Source organism: Rhinopithecus roxellana, chromosome 12, assembly GCF_007565055.1.
Source record: "Rhinopithecus roxellana isolate Shanxi Qingling chromosome 12, ASM756505v1, whole genome shotgun sequence".
Classification (NCBI taxonomy): domain Eukaryota; kingdom Metazoa; phylum Chordata; class Mammalia; order Primates; family Cercopithecidae; genus Rhinopithecus; species Rhinopithecus roxellana.
The window spans coordinates 125396495-125412283 of record NC_044560.1 but is presented as its reverse complement, the minus strand read 5'-3'; the positions used below and the strand labels follow the sequence as shown (position 1 = coordinate 125412283).

Genomic DNA, 15789 nt, shown 5'->3' with positions numbered 1-15789 from the left:
TGCCATTCTTTTGACTGCTGCTAGTGATGCTAATTAGCTGTGTTAATTGGATGTTTTGATATTTGAAGAGCAAAGCAATCCAACTTCTTCCTCCAGAAAGCCAAAATTATTAATGAACTTGGCAGCAGCCTGGCTCTTTTTCCACAGTGGGCACAGCCAAAGATATTGGGGTAGGCAAAGGGGTTATTCTAAGAAAGCGTCTTGTCTGCTCTTGGAAAGAGAGAAGGCTGTGGAACTGGCTGTGGAGTATCCCAGGGTGAAATCACCCAGTGAGACAGAAGAGTCTCAGACCTAGAGACCAAAGACTAACACAAGGAATTTGGTTGTATTTTGCCACTATCTGCCATAACCCTGGACAACCAGGCTTGAACTTTTGCATCCCAGTGTCTAGCATGGTACCTGGCACACAGTTAGCATTTTACACAAATTATTGCATGAATAACCAACAAGAGCATGGATCTTGAAGTCAGACTTGGATTTGAATCCAAGCTCAGCTACTTTCTAGCTGAATGATTTGAGAAAAAGTTACTTATCTCTCTGAGTCTCCAATTTTCTTCCAGTTACATATTGGTGAAGAATTCTGATGAATATCGTTTTCTCCAACTTGTTCTGTTTTTACTGATGCTTTATTATCCCACTACAAATAATACCTGGTACCCCATCTGCCTAACCTGCCTCTTGATCTATCCCCAATTATAAAACAAATTAAAGCTAAGTAAAAGATATGAACAGAATTCAGTGGGGATACAGAAAACAGAGCAATGAATTCAAACTTGGGGGAATCTGAGAAGACCTTCTAAATGGAGCAGATTTTGAGCTGGGTCTAAAAGGGAGGTTAAGCCTTCAATAAGAGGAGAAGAGAGAGTTGGAGTAACAGGAAGGCATTCCACAAGTGTCTACAAAGAACAGAACCATGGACAGGCACCTCACTGCTCTGAAATGAGAAACCTAATTATCTCTAAAGGTTCTGTTAGCTCCATGTAGCAGGATTCTATGAAATTGCTCTTTCCCATATCTTAGGGTATCTTTCCTCTAGCGAGAAAACAATAATCAACAGCAGAGCCAAGAATATAGGAAATGAAAAGTTGGGTGTGGTAGAGGAGACTTGACATTTTACTCACCATTGAGAGGAACATTCTTCAGAAAGCCAAGCCCAAGGCCTGCAATATGGTCGCATTAGTCAAGGTTCTCCAGAGAAATAGAACCAATAGAATATTTATGTCAATATCAATATCTATATCTATGTCTATGTCTATATCCATATCTACATCCATATATCTCCTTTTGGTTCTGCTTTCATATATATATGTAAAGAGATTATATGCATAAAGACATTTATTATAAAGAATTGGCTTATGCAATTATGGAGACTGAGAAGTCCCAAATCTGCAGTCAATGAGTTAGAGTCCCAGGAGAGCTGATATGTCTAAGGCTGAAGGCCTGAGAAACAGGAGAGCTGATGGTGCAAGTTCCAATCTGAAAGTCAACAGACTTGAGACCCAAGAAGAACCGTATTTCAGTTCTTGTCCAAAAGTCAAAAAAGATTCATGTCCCAGCTCGAGTAGTCAGTAGTCAGTAGTCAGTAGAGAGGGAATGCCCTCTCAGCCTCTTTGTTTATTCAGTCTTCAACTGATTGGATGAGGCCCACCCATATCAGGGAGGGCAATCTACTTAACTAAGTCTACTCACTCAAATTTTAATCTCACCCAGAAATACCCTCACAGACATATCCACAATAATGTTTGACCAAATGTCTGGGCATCTCAGTCAAGTTGACACATAAAATGAACCATCACATGGGTTAATTGGCTCTTGGGACATTTTCAAACACCATGAGGGAAGCACAGGTCAGACAGTGTGATCATGAGGTCCAAAGACCCAGTACAAAGATTAGATAATTACTACATCATTGATCATTGGGTGGTACAGCGTTGGTAGAGTTAATCTAATCCAATCTTTTCCTTTTACAAAAGAAAGAAAGGAGAGAGATAAGTGGAAGGAAGGGAAGGGAAAGAAGGGAAGGAGGAAAGGAAGGAGAAAGAAAGAAAAAGAAAAGAATAAAAGAAGTTTTTAGAAAACTATAATATTAGAATTCTTCTTCCTTTACAAATGTTATGCTCTTTCTGTGTACACCTCAATTATGGCACTTTCACTTTGTGTTGAAGGATCATCATAAATTTAGCAGGTAGAGGATTTTGGAGTGATACTACATGGGCAAATACGTGAATGATAATGGAGCATTAGGGAATGACTAGCACTACAGTATGGCCAGGGTGGGGTGCAGGGTCAATGTGGAGGAGAAACTAAACAGGTAGGCAGGGGCAAATCACAAGAAACCTGATGTCAGGTAAAGGAGCTTGGGAATTTATCCAGAAAGAAAGGAAGAATGAGAGCTACACAACGCAGAGTTGTTACAACACCTCTCTTTGATGGCCCTTTTCATAGTGCCTACTAGATTAGTGCCTTCAAAATTGCTAATCATATATAAGCTATTTCTGTATTTCCAGGACTAGGCACAGTGCCAGAAACACAGTAGGTGTCCATAATTGTTGGTTACATAAAGTTGAGGGCGCTAAACTGATACCCAGAGAAGATAAATGACTTGTTCAATATCACTGTGAAACCAGTGGCAAAGCGGGGCCTGACTGTAGGTCAGAGCTTCTTCAGGTAAATTGTTGAAGTTGTATATCCCTGGGCACCAAGTCACAGTTTATTCAGGGATTTTTTGATTTGAGTACGTAGTATATGGCATGATCTAGAGCCAGATTTCTCTCCATAATATAAAATATTTTCCTTCAGAAAACCCAGGGGTATTTGTGACCAACCTGAGGGAGCTCACTGGCCTTCTATAACCTCACAAGACTCACCAGTATTCCGACTCAGGTGCCTTCTCATAGGCTACCTATTGCCATTTTCAAGTATTTGAGGATCACCCACAGTGGCCCAAGGCATGGGGTGTTGAAAGATGAGTCAGACACAGTTGCTGTGCTCAAGTACTAATTTGAACCTGAGCATCTCAACGACACATACCCATTCCGATGCCTCAGTATCTATAGTTACCAGCATACACTAACTCAAAGAGGTTGAATGAGTGAAGAAACTTGAGGTCATAGTGAAGAAGAAACACCTGTGTAAATTTTATAACACAAGATAAAAAGCTGCAGGTGTCATGAAAGAGGTACCGAGTTCGGAGGAGGGGATAGTGGTCCCAGGGACAAGTTTCAAAGATTTCATGGAAGAGGTGGTAGCTTCTAGGCTAAGCCTTGAAGGATGACTAAGACTGAGACCAAGATAGAAGGGCTGGATGCTGCGGGTGGAAGGCGAACATAAGCACAGACACAGACTCCATCAATAGTTATTAAACAAATGTCCACTCATTGTTTACTGTGTGTCAGGTCCCATGAGGGGCAACAGGGATACCAAGCTGCCTTCCCAGAATTGACAACCCAGAGGGGAAAGAGGCAAAGAGGCAAGAGGAAGCAGGAATGTGGGACAGGGGGCAGAGACTGGGAAAGGGGAATGGTGTAGGATTAAGCGGAGGGTCTAGGGGAGATGATCAAATTGGTTAGGCTGAATTAAGAACATCCGAGGGTCTAAAATTTCCGATCTTATTAGGTCTTCATTCTCTACCAGCCACAAAAGGTGTTTGATGTGGAGGGAAAAAGAAGTAGAAGGTATAGAGTTCCTGCTACATACCAGTAAAAAGTGCTTTACATATAATACTCTTATTTAATATTCTCATCCACTTTGAAGTAGGTCTGTGTATCCTTGTTTTACAAGTGAGAAAGCTAAGTTTAAGCAACTGGTTAGTGGTGTGATCTTTGTGACTCCAAAGTCCTTGATTTGTTTTCTACTGTGCCATGCTGATGAGAGAGCATGCTCATCATATATCCTCTTCTTATTCCCTGGTTGACTGCAGGGTGTGTGTATGTTTGTGTGTGTGGTACACATGCGTGTGCCTCCTCACATCTTCCCGCATACAGGTACTAACTGTGGGCTAAGGGAGATTTTGATTACTTCTGTCCAATTAATGCTCTGTTCATTTCTGCTGTCTCCTTGTGATTGTAATTAATTGCGGCTGATTATGCTGTGTGGAAGGAAAAGGATAGCCATCAGCAGTTCTGCTTGGGGGATAAAAACATTGTAATGCAAAACAAAACTGATTCCCAAGGACTTGAATTTAAAAATTTGCTCTGTTACAGAAAGATTAGGCATTCTGTGACCAAAATCAATATTCTATGACCCTATTCAGGTATAAGAACAACCTGTCCCTGTTCTGGTCAGCAGTAAGGATAAAAGGAATTGAAGCAATATAGTTATTTGGAAAATTGGTTGTGTGTAAAAACTGCTCATGTGATTTGCAAGTCTCTTCCTCATCTGTAAAATTAAGAGGTGTGATGAAACAAACTCCAACATCTTGTATTAGCCCAAATTTGGTTGCAAGGGACAGAAAACCCAACTCAAACTGAATTAAATAAAAAGGGAAATTAATTAGCTCATAAAACTCAAAAGTCCAAAAGGATACTTGTTTCAGGCATCACTGGATCTAAGGACTCAGCATCATCAGGGCTTAGTCTGAAGCTGTCTGTCCTCAACCCCTCAGCACTGTTTCTTAAGCATTGGCTTCATTATTCAACCAGCTCTCCCCTGCTAGAAGCAAATTGGCTGCCAGAAGCTCCTGGTGGATATCCCAGCCTCTCAGTGTAAGGGTAATTCCCTGTTTCACAAGTCCCAGAACTGAGTCAGGTATGGGCCATGCCATACCTCACTAATCACTGTGGAAAGAGGTATATCAGTGCTCTGATTGGCCACCATTGGGCTGACTCCATCCCCAGAGTCTGAATGGGGTCAGCTCCTCCTGAGTCACGGAATTGAGATTGGGGGCTCAATACAGGAAAATGATGTGTGTGAGAGGGGAATACATTAAGAGCAGGAAAATAAAACAAGACAAAGCAAGACAAATGTCCACTTTTGGTGCCCTCTTGCTCTGATATTTTATGATTCTTTAACCACTGATGCACTGTCAAGTTAAAGCTAGAAAATATGAAGGTCACTAAAGTTCAGTGAGTACTTAAAGGGAGGATGTGTGATTAAAGTCGAAACAAAGAGGATAATGTATTTTTGATTATCTATTTTATGTTAAATTCCATACCATGTGCTTTCACATTCATTAAGTCATACAATCTACACAATACTTTTGTTGGTAGCTATTGTTATTCTCATTTTACTAATCAGGAATGGAGGATTAGTGGATGGATCACTTATCTAAGGTTTATTTATTTATTCCTTTACTTTTTCTTTCCACAGCATTATTTGATGGTGTATTAGGCTAGGGAAACAAGGATGGAGAAGAGGTAGTCTCTGTCCTCAAAGAACTCACAATCTAATGGGAAAGAGAGGCCAAGAACAGTGGAGGTTAGGGGTCCAATGGGTAGTCCCAGGTCTGGTGGCTCCCGAGAACGTGCACTTGTTTGTTCTCCCCAGGCAAAAGTTCAGGGTTCTCTGCTCTGCCTAGGTGGGGCATTGTTCGGAGAGCTTATGGTTCAAGAAGACCTTGTGTCTCTGGAAGCCCAGACCAATATTACTCAATTGGCTTCACCCTATAGCTATAACTAACCAGTTGTCAAAGGAACCAGATCCCTCTACCCCAGAATCCACCCAGAAAGGGGCTAGAGAGCCATTGCTTCCTTCACAAAACCTTTTGATCTCCACAACCAAGACAGAGTCACATCCCTGGCTTCCTTGGAAATGCCTTTCAGATGGTGCTATTCAGGGCCTCCTTCTCTTCATCACATCGCTTTTCCAGGGTCCTGGCTCTGATGAGCTTTCCCTCTTTCCAAGGAGTAAGAGGGGAAGAGCCAGGTCACTTTACCTTCTGGAGTGTGTGACATTTGCCTCCACACCCACCCCTGCTCCTTAAACAATTTTCTTCTCACAATCAAATTCTCCATTAATCTCTAGGAAATGACCTCCATTTCTCCTCTTCATGAAATCCTGAGATAATCTTGGCCTAGGAAGAAGAAAAGAAACAGAAGCTAATGTAAATTCCTGCCATTAGCGATATTGATTGTTTCACATAGCAAATATTTAACTGAACACCTAATGTGCCAGACACTGCTAAGCACAGGGGAAATTATGGTGAACAAAGCAGACATCATTTTTGCAATCACAGAACTTGGTAGCCTAGTGAAAGAAACAGGTATTTGGCCAGGCACAGTGGCTAACACCTGTAATCCCAGTAGTTTGAAAGGCTGAGGTAGGAGGAGCTCCTAAACTCAGGAGTTTGTGACCACCCTGGGCAACATAGTGAAACCCTGTTTCTACTAAAATACAAAAAAATTAGCCAGGCTCGACGGCATGACCCTGTAGTCCCGGCTACCTGGAAGGCTGAGGCACGACAATTGCTTGAACCCAGGAGGTGGAGGTTGCAGTGAGCCAAGATCATGCCACTGCACTCCAGCTTGGACTACAGAGTGAGACTCCATCTCAAAAACAAAACAAAACAAAAAAGAAATAGATATTTATCAAAAATTACACATACAATGTAAAGTTACCACCATGACAGAACTGTGAAGGAGTGCCAGGAAGTTCTGGGAGAGTACAGGATGGCAGACTGACTTAGCCCAGAGGTCAGGGATGGCTCTCTTGCCAAAGTGGCAGTGGAGTTGACGTCTGAAGAATTAGTAGGAGTTACTTACTTAGAGGCAACAAGGCAGGGGGTTTGGAACAGTCTTTTGGGCAGAGGCCCTGCCACAGAGGAAACATGACAAACGGCATAGAACTGGTTTAAGAAATACTGTTGTCCATGGGATGAATGAGCACATGGGATATAATATGCTTGTTCTTATTGTTACTAAAATGGAGCAGGATAGAGTGAGACATGGAAAAGGCATGTTTTATATCCTGATAGTGAGTGGATCCTGATTAGCATATATGAAAGAGAGGGAGGCAGTCAGTCAGACAGACAGGCCAGCTGGCCCGTCAGAGGTGTGGGGGAGTGAGAATGGAAGAGAAAGGAAAAGTTCCAGAGAAAACATATTCTGTCCTAAAGACTGGATAAACATGTTGGCCTCATAGGGAGTTTAAGGCCAGCCTCATACCCATCCTGTGAGTGGGATCATTGTCAGCTTTGCTTGACATATCCACAGAAGAGCATTAGATACAGGAAAATTGCAGTAACTGGTCCTTTTAATGGAGATTCACAATAGGAATCATAATAGTCACTTGGCACATCGGTACAGTAAAATAAAATTAGGCAACATTACTACTAAGAAGGGTGGGATGGAAAGTACTCTAGGGAACACAGAGTTCCCTGCCTTCCAGGAGCCACCTTTAGACTTCCTACCCAAGGTTGATGGGGACACCACCACACAGTTCTCCAAGGCAGGAACCTGGTATGCTGTTCTTGATACTTTTCCTAGTCCAGTCACCTCTTCCAGCACCCAAGTATCATCTTTCTTACTAGACAAATATTTCCAGTTATTTGTCCTTCTCACAACTCCCCTGATAGTGCCTGAGCTCAGGCCCACTCACCATTCTCCCTGGACCAGGACCTTTCCTCCTGTCTATAGTCTGGGTCCCCTCCAAATCCCCCTTCACCAGGGTCACAGGAGAAATCACCCTGGAACCAAATTTGAGCATTGTGTCTCTGTCTCTTAAAACCCTCCCCTGACTTTCCATTATCTGCAGAAGAAAGTTCATACTCATAACATCACACAAGGCATTCATGATGATCTGTGCTTGCATTTTTCTCTTACTTCCTTCTTCATCTTTTAGAAGATATTCCAGCCATGACAAACATCTTTGAAGGGATTGTCATGCCTCAGCATGCTTGCACATGCCTCTGCCTTTATTCAGGATGCCGTTTCATGCCATTCAACTTTACCTGGCCAAGTCTTACTTTTCCTCCAAGTCACCTGGATTTCAATCTTATACTGTATTTGTTGGTTCGTTTACTGCCTTTCTTCCCTTGTGAGCTCCACAAGAGTTTGTCGTTGTACGCAATTGTGTTCCTCAAACTAGAAAAGTATCTGGTACATCATATATTCTGAATTAATTGTTAACTAACTTGTTTAATGAAGAGTTATCTCAGTAAAAAAAAAAAAAAAAAAAAAAAGACAATCTTACCCCCGCCAGTCAGCTCTGGTGTTTCCTTTTCTGACAAGCTTCCAGGGTATCTCCAATACTAACTCCCATTTTCTGCACCCTGACTTCCCTTATTTCCCTCTGCCATAGTGTCATTGCCCTAACTTGCAACTTTTATTTACGTATCTTCTCTAAAGGCTGCTCAAGAACAGGGACTGATTTCTCATCTTCAAACCCATAGCGTCTAGCACAGTACCTTATACAGCAGGTACTCAATAAATATTGAATAAATGAATTAATTTTAAGAAAGTTAAAACAATAAAGAATTATAGCATAAAAATAATTTTTCAAGCCACAGGCCTTGTACTGGGACAGACCCGAGTTTAAGTCCTAACTGTCTGCTTGCTAACTGAGTGGTATTAGAAAGGTGACATCTCTGAACCTCAGTTTTCTAACCTATAACACAAGGATACCAAAATCTACCTTGCTTGTAATAAATGAAACTAGCACAGTGCCTGGAAAATAGTCCATGGTCATCAACATGAATTTCATTCCCTAAGTTTTAAGTTCAAAACAACAGTTAAAAAAGAAAAGTAACATCAGAGCAGAAAAAAAAATATCATAAAATGTTAGAGCCAGGAGGGTCCTAAAGATTGGGATTTAAGTTTATCATCACACCCTTCCTAGGCATGGGATTCGTTGCTGGTTTGCTTGAAATATAACAGGGATGTCTCAAAATGAGGAATAAATGCAAGGAAATGGCTAAAAACGAGGTATTATAATGGAGTGTCACTATAATAATAGTCATTCTTTGGTGAAACTGTGAAGCAAGCCAATTCCTCTTTATCGTCTAAACGGAGAAATTGAAGCCCAGGAGTGGGTCAGTGACCTGCCCAAGGCTGCCCAAGGCATACAGCATTTGGTGAAAGCTGATGCTCAAATATGGGTCTCTTGATTCACAGGACATTGCTCATTCCATTAATCCATGTAAGTGCTTCAGATTCAGGCCTAATCAGGGGTGAAGACACAAGGGCAGGAGAGTGGGCTTCTTTTAAAGGTGGAGGACCCCATGTCCTGTCCCTCCAGCAAACCCGATAGTGGGTCTTTTAAGTTCTGAGCCCAGGATTTGATGCTTCCCAGAAAAAGACTGAACCCCAATTCTCACGCACAGAATGGCCTAGAGTTTCAGCTGAGTTTTGCAGTCACCTCCTAGGGATCATCTTTGCTGAACTGTTCTTTGACCCCTGCAGCAGACTTGGGTTGCCAGACTCTTTGAGGTTTTTTAGTTAAGTTAATGCAGATGCACTCAGGATAGATTCTTCACATTGTTCATTCCATTTCAAGTCTAACTTGATTTTACTCCCCCGCACTCTGCCCGATTCTCACTAATCCCAGAGGAGTCAGACTGTAACAAGGGAACAGGTCAGAAAATGAGAAGAAGGAATATTACCAGGAAGGTGGTGATAAACTCAATTATCTCTATCCATAGACCTAGAGCAGAGATTCTTAACATTTTAGAAGATGCTGTTTTTTTCTGAAAATTATAAAAAATTGTGAATACTCTCTCCAGAAAATTTACACAGTTTGTCTGTAGTATCAGAGGGTTCAGGAACCACTTAATGGCCCTTCTGGTATAGAGGCTCACAGAACATCAGAGCTGAAATGTTTCAAAACATTTCATCCGCAAGCTAATCCCTCCTCCAGATTTACAGATTGGAAAACTGATACCTAGAGGAGACTTGCCCCAAGCAAGTGCAGCTACTCAGAAACAGAGCTGAGGCCTGAAGCCAGGCCCATCAGAACTCCTCTCTTCCTTCTCTCTTCCCTGCCACTCCAAGATCCTGCTATGCAAATATTTACTTTGGTCTTCAGTCTCATTTTTAACTGTGCATCCAGTTGAAGCTTCTAAAAATACATGTGAGACAAGCAGGAGCTGAGTATCTCTCAGAAAAGCAGAGCCCCCTCTCAGGTTGAGCTGCATCAAAGTCCCAGGCACTGCTGAGCTGTGGCCCAGCTGGGCAGGCACAACTGATTCCAAGAGCCAATTTTCAGAGCCATGGTCAACTGTCAGCGGGGAAAGGGAGGCACAGCTGGGAAACTGCTGGTGCCTGGATTGGAAGAGCAGGCGAATGAGGAAGCCGTGAGCCAAGTGATAGTGTGGGATCTGGAGAGAGAGATTAATTTCCCTCGAGTGAGAAGTGGGTCTGAGTTAGACAGACAAGCTATAAATACCAGCAGTCTTGGGCAAGTAGAGAAGGGAGAGGCATCTCGGGTGTTGAGGTGTGCTAGAAATGGAGGGAGGACACTCTTCCCTGCCAAAGTAATGAGGAGGGTGGTTAGATAACAGTCTACCAGAATAATGCAGCCTGTGAGTGGGATCCCTCTCCCCTTCCCTGTCTCCAGGGATCCATTCAGGGATTACTTGTTTCCAAGTAGGGAAGCCAAGACCCTTCCCAGTCAAGATCCGGCCCACCTCTCTCATGTCACTTGCTGCATCTCCACCAGATACTGTACAACTGCTAGACCAGTGGTTCTCACCCACAGGTGCATTTGCCCCAGGGAATGTTTGGCAATGTTTGAAGACATGCTTGGTTGTCACAATGAGGTGGATGCTGCTGACATCTAGTGGGAGAAACCAGGGATGCTGCTAAACACCCTACAATGCACAGGACTGTCCCCACAACACAGAATCTTTTAGCCAAACATGTCAATAGTACCCGGACTATAAACAGATTGAGAGCACAGCCATCCCTGTTTTGTTTACTCTACATAGCCAGTGTGAATGTTCTATATATCTATTACATGGCCCAGCACAGAAGAGGTGATTGATAACTTATCTGTTGAATGAATCAATGAGTAATAAATAATGAATGAGCATTGGCTCATGCCTGTAATCCTGGCACTTTGGGAGACTGAGGCGTATGGATCACAGGGTCAGGAGTTTGAGACCAGCCTGGTCAGCATGGCGAAACCTCGTCTCTACTAAAAAAACAAAAATTAGCCAGGTGTGGTGGCACACACCTGCAGTCCCAGCTACTGGGGAGGCTGAGGCAGGAGAATCACTTGAACCCAGAAGGCAGAGGTTGCAGTGAGCCAAGATCGCGCCACTGCACTCTACCCTATGTGACAGAGCAAGACTCCGTCTCAAAAATAAATGAATGAATGAAAAATAAATAAAGAATGAATGAATGAGTGAATGAATAACAGCAACCTGCCTAATGTGGTCTAAAGTCCAAATACTCGCCAAGGTTATTCCATCCAGAATCAGGCACATTATAACTGAGGTCAGCTCTCCATCTGTTCTAGCCCACCAGCCTCTAACCTGGCTTCTCCTCAAAAGACCCCATTAGGGTGGTGGGCAGCACTGGACACCTGATTTGCCCCTCATCGACTTGGTCAGAAAGGGTATCCCCTGCTTCAGGGAAACACTTTCCCCAGGGTAGAGCAGAGAGTGAGAATTAGAACTAGAGATCATCGAGTTCAACTGCACGCCAATTTTACAGGAGAGGAAACCGAGGCACACAGAATGGAAGAAACCTACAAGGCGTTATACCGAACGTCCAGAAAACACAAAATTCTACAAATAGTTTCTTCATCTCTCCCTGCCTCTGTCTCTCTGTCCTTTTCTTTATCTCTCTCTCATCTTGATTTGTTTCAGTCTTGCTTTTTCTCCCTATCTTTGTTCATAGGCCTAACGTGCTAAATAATTCTGGAAACAAATGTGAACGTGACACATTCGTGTCCTTAAAGAGCTCATACTTTGTTGGAGATGACAGTTTCATATGTAGTAATGATAATAAAAAAGCTACTGTGTACCAGCATTGTACTGGGTACCTTGGATATATAATTTTTAATCAATACAATAATCCTGAGGTAGGAAGCATTATCTATTTTAGAGATGAGGAAACTAAGGCTCAGAGACAGTAAATAGCCTGCCCAGGTTCACACAGCTAAACATGTAGGAGCCAGGATTAAAACCCACGCTTTGTGGACTTTAAACCTGGCCTTCTAAATACACGCACAATGGAATACAGTGTCAGGAGATAAGGCTTAGACTAGCTTATGGAAGGCCATGAAAGCCAGATCTAAGCGTTTAAATCTTACCTTGGAGGTGACAGTGTAGGGTTGTAGGTCAGGAAGTGACAAGGTCAGCAATTGTGAGAACATCATTCTCAGCAATAATGGGGAGAAACCAGAAGCCAGAAGACCAATTAGGACGCTGAAGCAATAATTCAGATAAGAGACAAGGATCCCAACAATGCAATAGCAGTGGAGGAAGGGGAGGAGCAGGTTTACTATGTTTAAGAGGTAAAGTAGGCAACATTGCCCTTGAGAGGCAACAAATAATGCCACCAAAAAGCACTCTGAAATTAGACATATCTGGGTCTGAATGCTGGTAAATCCACTTGATGCTTGTGTAGGTCAGGTGGGGTGGATTTGGTGGAGCACCCAGCAAGGTGTCTTACACAGAGCCAGAATTCCACCCCTGACACCCAGCACCTTCGTCCTGGGTATGCCAGGACGCTTCATATGCCAGCTCTTAGCTAAGCAGATGAACTCTCAGGCAGTATGGAATAGGCTGAATAATGACCCCAAAGACATTCAGTTCCTGATCCCTAGAACCTATCAATAATACCTTATATAGAAACAAGGTCTTTGTAAATGTTATAGTTAAGACTCTTCAGATGGAAGGTTGAGACTATCCTGGATCATCTGGGTAGGTCTTAAATACCATCACATGTACTCCTAGAAGAGAGAGGCAGAGGGAGATCTGACATACACTAAAGAGGGAGGAGGCAATGTGACCATGGGGGCAGAGATGAAATGATGGGACCACAAGCAAGGAATGCCAGCAGCCACCGGAAACCAACTATTTCTCTGTTTTCTCCCCAGAGCCTGTGGAGGGAATGCAGGCCTGTGACACCTAGATTTTGGCCCCAGTGAAACTGATTTCTGACTTCTGGCCTCCAGAATTGAGAGAATAAATGTCTGTTGTTTTAAGCCACTAAGGGTGTGGTGATTTGTTACAGTGGCAATGGAAAACTAATTTCGAGCCTTATACTTACCCCAAACTCTAATTCATTCCGTGATGAATTGGACACTCTTCCCACAATTTCCGTATAAGCATTCATCTCCAGCCTCCTCCGTGAAGTGAGCCTCTCAGGAAATACCTACTCTGTGGAATTGCATTTCGCCCATCAAAAAAGAGGCCTCACTTCCAGTCCCTGTCTGTGTCTCTCCACCTTCTTCTCTCGGTCCTTCTCAGTCTCTCACTGTTCCTGTCGCTATTTCAGTCTTACACGTCTCATTTACAGTCTGTCCTCTGCGGCTGTGCTTCCCTGCATTTTTTCCTTTTGTCTCTTTCTAGCTCATCTTTTGCCTTTCTTTCCCCTCTCCCTCCCTTCTCCTATTGCCTACATTTGTATCTCTCACGCCTCTTTCAGTTTGATTCTTTCCTTTTCTGTCATTTGCTCCGTTTTTCTCTCTCTGCCCCTCGCCCCATTTCTCCTCAGTTTTCAAGCCTGAGTCTCTCTCAGCCTCTCTGATTATCCTTCTCTCCTTATCTTCTTGCTTCATCCTGACCAGTTGCTCTGTATTTTTCTGTTGGTTTGCATCTCTTTCGCTTCTGGTCTCTGCCTCTGCAGCCTCTTTGTCTCTTCCTCTCTCCTGCTGTCTATCCCTGACTCGCTAATCCATCTCTCTCTCTCTTTCTCGCTTTCTCTCTTTCTCCATCTCCCTTTCCTCTCTCCCTCTCCTCTCCTTTACAGGTCTTCTTACCTAGGGGGTGCCTCTGGACTTGCCTGCAATGGGAAAGGACTCTGCAATTACATCGGCAGCCTCCACACTGCACTTCAGAGAAGGATTCATCTGTTTAGTCATGCACTTGTCCGACACTGTGGGAGGATTGGTAGGGAGGCAGAGACAAAAGATATTTCATTGTCACATTTTTCTTCTGGCTTTACCTAGAGGCTCCTAGGCAGGTGCCTCTTAATATTCTAGCAGCGCTGTCAGCCTTACCAAAGAAAATCACTTTTCCTTGGCCTATCCCTCTGCACAATTAATCTTCCCCCTTTAATGGTGATCATCTGTTGCTGGGAGGGGCAGGAGTTTGAGCAGAAATGAATTCTAGGTGGGAGTTTCCAAACAGGGAGCAGGTAGGAGTTCAATTTTCTTATTTGGAAGCAGGATAATGGCAAGAAAAGACCTTTATGAGGACAGAGATATGTCTGTTTTCTCTTTGTTGTATCCTAGCTCCTAGAACAGTGTCTGGCGCATAGAAACCACTTAATATGAATATATAAATGAACAAATGGGTTTCAATCCTCCTTGCGCCAATACTTGATGTGACTCATCAGACAAGTGACTTCTGATTTTTCATCTGCAAAATAGGGATGGTAACCAGAGCTGCCATGGCCCACAAGAAGGGGGAAAGGAGAAGTGGGATATTGTGTCTGAGGAGTGGGGCAGAGCTCAGCACCCTTTAGTGCAGTCAGGCCAGCTGAGCTTGCTGAGGGTTCTAGAAGAGTTGCAGGGAGTGAGAAGTATGAAGAAGGCTTCAGAGATGAGTCCACAAGGGGAGGAGCAGGACAGGGAAGGGAGGCCACAGGCCAGACGAGAGGATGTGTGTGAGACTTGTCTCCGCCATAGCTGCTCTGGGAGGCGAAGAGGACCTGGACCTGCAGGCAGAAAACAGCCATTGCCACGAAAGAGGTGTTCTTGACCCCACGAGGGAGGACTCATCCCTGAGGTTGATTATTATCCCCAGTTTGGGATTGGGTTGGATTTAGCAAGAGCCTAATTGTGAAATGACTGGTCAGGGCTGTGTTTCTTTTTTTTTTTTTTTTTTTTTTTTTTTGAGACGGAGTCTCGCTCTGTCGCCCAGGCTGGAGTGCAGTGGCCGGATCTCAGCTCACTGCAAGCTCCGCCTCCCGGGTTTACGCCATTCTCCTGCCTCAGCCTCCCGAGTAGCTGGGACTACAGGCGCCCGCCACCTCGCCCGGCTAGTTTTTTGTATTTTTTAGTAGAGACGGGGTTTCACCGTGTTAGCCAGGATGGTCTCGATCTCCTGACCTCGTGATCCGCCCGTCTCGGCCTCCCAAAGTGCTGGGATTACAGGCTTGAGCCACTGCGCCCGGCCAGGGCTGTGTTTCAGAGGAGGAGGATTAACTCCGCTTTGATGCTGGCCAGCGCCTTCACCTCTCCAAGCCCATCCCCACCCCACCTTCTCAAAGAGGCCTCTCTGAGCACTCTCCTTAATGCTGTGATCTTGTCCTTGTCCCCAGCCCTCCCTTTACCATATTCTTTATCTTTATTCCATAGCACTTACCACGTTCCAGCATTCTATATAATTTACACATGTATTATTAGGTCTATAGCTTGTTTTCCATAGCTAGAATTTAAACTCCACAAAGACAGAGGTCTTTGTCAGTTTTGTTCACTGTATATGTCAAGTGTCTAAAATAACGGCACATGGTCAATTCTCCATATATATTTGTGAATGAAAGAATGAGGATGGGATTTCTCATAAGCTTATTGTATTGAGGGCTTTGCTTGAATATACCATGTTAACTGAAAAAGGACTTGAGAGACCGCATTTACCCACAGAGAAGTTAGGCCCAGTGAAGGGAAATGGCCCAAGGTCACATGGCTAGTTAATGATGAAAACCATGTTGGTCTCTTGATTCCCACTTGTGTGCACACTCA

The 15789-nt window shown here is 43.6% G+C and overlaps 1 protein-coding gene and 1 long non-coding RNA gene across 6 annotated transcripts in view; one reads left to right on the top strand and one right to left on the bottom strand.

Moving 5' to 3' along the window:
- The window catches only part of AGBL4 (ATP/GTP binding protein like 4), a 1510388-nt gene that overhangs the window by 1478311 nt on the left and 16288 nt on the right, over positions 1-15789 (top strand). The window lies entirely within an intron of this gene.
- LOC115900830 overlaps positions 5239-15789 on the bottom strand; it is an 80998-nt gene continuing 70447 nt past the window's right edge. For both annotated transcript variants that reach the window (XR_004060478.1, XR_004060479.1), the window contains exon 3: positions 5239-6010. This is a non-coding gene — a long non-coding RNA (uncharacterized LOC115900830). The remainder of the gene's footprint in view (positions 6011-15789) is intronic.